This window comes from Nothobranchius furzeri, chromosome 10 (genome assembly GCF_043380555.1).
Source record: "Nothobranchius furzeri strain GRZ-AD chromosome 10, NfurGRZ-RIMD1, whole genome shotgun sequence".
NCBI lineage: Eukaryota > Metazoa > Chordata > Actinopteri > Cyprinodontiformes > Nothobranchiidae > Nothobranchius > Nothobranchius furzeri.
Window position 1 is genome coordinate 26302035 of NC_091750.1, and position 5599 is coordinate 26307633.

At 42.1% G+C, this 5599-nt stretch overlaps 1 pseudogene; it reads left to right on the top strand.

Annotated features, from left to right (window-relative positions):
* The first annotated feature begins 309 nt into the window (after nucleotides 1-309).
* On the top strand, nucleotides 310-3540 carry LOC139072033 (odorant receptor 131-2-like; annotated as a pseudogene).
* The last annotated feature ends 2059 nt before the right edge of the window (nucleotides 3541-5599 follow it).

The following is a 5599-nucleotide window of genomic DNA, read 5'->3' on the forward strand; positions in this document are numbered from 1 at the left end:
ATCTAGAATGAATTGTAGGAGTTTGAGGATATAATTTGGCACGAAAAGTGTTTCTTAAAGATAACAGCTGTTCCTCCACCGCGGCCTGTGGTCTGTGGAGCAGAGAAGAAAGAGCAGTCTTGAGGACAGAGCTCACGGAGATGAGTGACGTCATTTTCGCGCTGCCACGACTCAGAAATCCACAAAAAGTTTAATTTTTTGGTCCGGACCAGATCGTTGAGGATGTGAGACTTGTTGGCGATTGAGCGCGCATTAATCAACATAATTTTTGCGGAGGAATCTGGCGATGTGTGTGCCGCGAGCTCATTAATGGCGGGCGGCTGGCGGGCGGCTGGCGGGCTAAGCTACGTAGCGACTCCAGGCTACGCCCGCGGAGGTTCTTTGTCTCCCACGCCTTCAGGTAGCGTCCCGCATCAGGGGCTCCATTTAGCAGCGAGATCAACCCAACTCCGTTAAGTTTCTGTTGGATCCGCCACAACACAGCCGTGGAGCAGCGATCAGGTAGAGCTTCGCCTCTCAGGATCTTTCGAAGCTGAACGAAGAAGCCGGCTCTCTTCCCCCGTTTCCTCTTCCATGGCCTCATGGGCAGCGGCAGGCCGACAGGAAACAGAGGGCCGAGATCTGGGTTAACGCCAGGTTCCAGAGGCGGTGGGAAAGCGGGTCCGGTATCGGAGTTCTGGAGGTTGATCATCGCGGACCTGATCGACAACAGTAAGTCTCGATCATATGTTTAGCAGGGACTCCGTACCAGATAGAGAAAAAAATAAATAAAAAAAACAACAAGTAACTAAAACAGATCAGGAGCCTAGCAGACGTACAGCCACTCATGGGCGCCATCTTGCTGAAGTTAGAGATAAACTTTATTGTATTTATCCTAGTGAATCTATAATTAAACAGATAAACTAGTAGTAGCACATTCAATGTCAAAGAGAGTAAAAAGTTATTATCAGGAGAGGGAGAATGTTTAAGTGGTTAGCAGCAGTGTGCTAGACGATGGCCCCCTCCATGAGGCCACCACAGCTCAGCAGAACATCATTGTAGCTTCTTCTGAGGAGAAAAACACTTAGAGAAAAAATAAAGTTAACAGCTGAAATAGCAGGAAATAATACAGTTAAAGAGCAGATTGTAGAAGAAAGTAGTCGAGTGTGGAAAGTAATCGTTATGTCATCCAGTAGTCTTAGCCTATCGCAGCATAACTACAGAGATAATTCTGGATAACCTAGCCTTTTAGATGGAGGCATGTTGGAGGCAGGGCAAGGGAGAGCCGTCTTTACAGACTGTACACTCCACCTCCCTCAACTCCCCCACTTGTCCAGATCGGGGCTAACATCAAATTTTAACCATAGGCCCTATCAAATAAAAAAGTTTTAAGCCTATTCTTAAAAGTAGACAACGTGTCTGCCTTATGGACTAAAGCTGGGAGCTGGTTCCACAGGAGAGGAGCCTGATAACTAAAAGATCTGCCTCCCATCCAAATTTTAGATATTCTGGGAGCCGCCAGTAAACCTGCAGTCTGAGAGTGAAGTGCTCGGTTAGGAACCTATGGAACAATCAGATCACTGAAGTATGATGGAGCTTGATAATTAAGACCTTTATATGTGAGAAGGAGGATCTTAAAATCTATTCTGAATTTAACAGGTAGCCAATGTAGGGAAGCTAAGACAGGAGAGATATGATCTCTCTTTTTAATTCTCATCAGAACTCTAGCCGCAGCATTTTGGACAAGCTGAAGACTTTTAACTACATTCTGTGGACTTCCTGAGAGCAATGAATTACAGTAATCCAGTCTTGATGTAATAAATGCATGAACTAGTTTTTCAGCATCACTCCTGGAAAGGATGCTTCTAATCTTAGCAATATTCCGAAGGTGGAAAAAGAAAATCCTACAAACCTGTTTAACCTGGGATTTGAATGACATGTCCTGGTCAAAGATAACACCAAGGTTCCTTACATTGTTCTCAGAGACTAATTTATTGCCATTCAGGTCAGGTGATTGACTAAGCAATTTCCTTTTCTGAATTTCATGTCCAAAGATGAGAACTTCAGTTTTGTCTTGATTTAAAAGCAAAAGGTTTTGAGTCATCCAATTTCTGCACCTTCAGAGTAAAAATCATGGCCCTAAATTTGATTTCCATCCATGTGTGATTTTTCCTGATGTAAAAAGTGAGTGTACACTTTCTTTTGGTAAGTTTGGTATTTACATGGTCACAGAGCACAATATTCTGACCCTTCACAAAACAGCAAAAATACACAAAAACACTGGCAGTTAGGGGCAGTCCGTTGAGAAAACGGCTACCACTGAATGGTTGACAAGAGAGAATACATCACCCATCACTGATCTGGTAAACGTTGGTAAACGTTATGTCACGTGAGCAGGTTTCCAGGGACAGATCATAAAATCATAGGTGAAGTCAGGGAAACCCTGCAGACCAACTCTGCCCTGGTGGAAGTCTGAACTATTGTGTCTTTTTTCTGGTCTCTAAACTGCTTGAGTTTTATCTGGTAAACTGAATTTATTGTTGCTTTTGTTTTCACACAAGAACAGGCTGACACCCTACACATCTTTAATAGTCTCTCTGTAATGTCAAATGTGTCAGATTCTTACTCCAATAACACTGATGTATTGTTGTATCAGAGTTTACTGGAAAGAGTGGTCCTCTGTGGTTTTTCCACGGTTCCAGCCTGTGTGTTTCTCTGCATTAATGGGACCATGTTATTTACTCTGAGAAGCAAACCAGTGTTTCGTGACACCTGCCGTTATATTCTTCTGTATAACCTCCTACTTGCAGACACTGCTCACCTGGTAGTGAGTCAGCTTCTCTTTCTACTTGCTGTTTGTAGAGTAAGACTGACATATCCTGCATGTGGTACCATCACTACAATTGCCAATCTCACAGGAGGAATCTCTCCTCTCACACTGGTAGTGATGTCACTGGAGAGATATGTAGCTGTGTGCTTCCCACTGAGGCATGCCTCCATCATTTCTACCAAAAACACAGCAGTGGCTATTATCGCAAGCTGGGCTATTAGTTCCATTAACAATTTAACTCGGGGTCTTTTTTATTGGAATATTCTTTTGAAAATATGAGTAACCTCCTGATGAAAGACTATTGTTATGACATTACTTGGTTTAAGAGTACTCAGCGAGATAACTATGATAAAGCTTACACTTGTTTAGTATTTGTTTCAGCAGGTTTGGCAGTAATTTATTCCTACACTGGAGTTGTAGTAGCAGCCAGATCAGCTTCTACAGACAAAGCATCAGCTCATAAGGCCCGTAAGACACTGCTACTACATCTGATACAGCTAGGCCTCAGTCTGTCCTCAATGATTTATCACACTCTGCTCATAGCTCTTGCAAGAACTGTTTCACGATTAGTTTTTGTATGGGTCCAGGATGTTTTTTATGTTTTCTTTGTCATTTTACCCAGATGTCTGAGTTCACTACTTTATGGTCTGAGAGATCAGACCATCAGACCTGTGCTACTGCATTATCTGTGTTGTCACCTCAGATTCCCAGTTGAACCTGGCCTTGGCTGAAAAAAAAATTGCTTGTGCATTTTTGCTGGAGTATGAAAAAAATGTAAACATCAAAGCAGTATATGATGGCATTGCTTGAAATCAATTAAGCATTGTGTTAAAATATCAATCCTCTGATAACTAGGAATCTACAGAGGTGGTTTTACCATTAGGCATAGGTCGGCGGCTTTGCTGCTAAATGAGGCCAGTGGCTAGAAATCCATCACATAGACACACATAGTCAGTGAAGAACACGCTGACTCCACATAAAAAGGCTGCAGCCAGATGTAGAACCAGCAATCATCAAGTTGAAAGGCAACATACTTTTAACCAAATAACAGTGCAGCTATAATGTTTATATGTCAAAAATGTGTATAATTTTCCACATTTAGAATTTGACATGATTGTCTGAGTTGTTATTAGAAAGTTTGTCAAAGACTTTGGTGAAAAAGCAAAAGGATTAAAGTATGAGAGCTGTACAATTAACTTTTATCAGACCACTTTATAAGTGCACCATGTTAGTACTGTTTGATGCATTTTTGTCCTCAGAATTTCCTCAAAGGTCCTATATTGTCCAAAATCTACTTTTTCGAGCCTTTGACCGTGTTATGTTGTTATTTCCTCATGAAAAACACTTCAAAGTGGATTTTGGCTTTGCACATGTTCCTGTCACAGCTTCTTCTTCCGTTCAACTTTGCTAAGCGTTTACAAGAGCATGGATGGGGTGTTGTTGTGTCATCATACCTCGCTCGTTAGGGCTGGACGTTATATAGAAAAAAAGCATATAGATAATTATTAAAAATATTTTAAAATATATGTAGAAAATATTTTTGCCCACCATATAGACTCACCAAACTCAACTCTAAACCTCCAACATCCTCAACGCTGATTGACCTCATTCTCACTAACAGTCCTTCTATCAGTCCGGAGTCTTCAGTCAAATAAGTGACCACTGCTCTACAGCATGTATTTGCTCTAACTGCTCAATTAAATGGCCACCAGTGATTGTGACCAAGCACTCTCTGAGGATCCTGGACATGCAGGCTTTTCTTATAGATGTTGTGTATGTGAATTGGAGCAAAACATTGATAAACATGCCCCTCTGAAAAAATTTAGGACTTAGAATCGCTACAGTTCTTGGTTCTCCCATGAACTATCGGGACTTATCCACAAAAAGAACATCCTTTGGAAAAAACTCGTTCCTCTCAGTGCCCTTCAGATTGGCTTGCCTTCAGACAATGCAGAAATCAAACCACACAGGCGATGCCACAATCTCCTACTATAAGGAGAAACTCTCTACCCGTGGCACTGATACAAGAAAGTTTTGGAAAACAGTTAAATCCATGGAAAACAAACTTCAATTCAATTCAAGTTTATTTATATAGCGCCAAGTCAGGACAAGAGTCGTCTCAAGGAACTTCACACAGTAAACATTCAAATATAGGTCAGTTCATTAAGCCAATCAGAAAAAAGTTTCCTATATAAGGAACCCAGCAAATTGCATCAAGTCACTGACTAGTGTCAGTGACTTTACAGCAATCCTCATACTAAGCAAGCATTTAGTGACAGTGGAGAGGAAAACCCCTTTTAACAGGAAGAAACCTCCAGAGAATCCTGGCTCAGTATAAGGCCCTGTCCACACGTAGCCGGGGATCTGCCAAAATGTAGATATTTTTCTACGTTTTGGCCTGTCGTCCACACGAAAACGGAGTTTTTTCACACGAAAACGGATCTTTTTAAAAACTCCGGCCAAAGTGAAGATCTGCGTTTTCTCCGTTTTGGGTGTTTGCGTGTGGACAGACAAAACCGGAGTTTTAAGGTCCGCAACGTCACTTTCCACGACAAAAAAATGCTGACATCACGTGTGCGACCTTTGTTTACACTAGCCGACAGCATGGATGCCCTCAGAGCTGCGCTCGCTTTATCAATTGTCCAAGCGCTTTTTGCTTGTTTGTTTTTGCAAGCGGAATTACTGCTCCTTGCGGAAGACCAGAGACGAAGGACGAGGTTAAGAACGGGGAAGTACTGCCGCCAACAGGTCTGGCATGTCCATAACAACGTCTTTATCCGGGTACGTGTG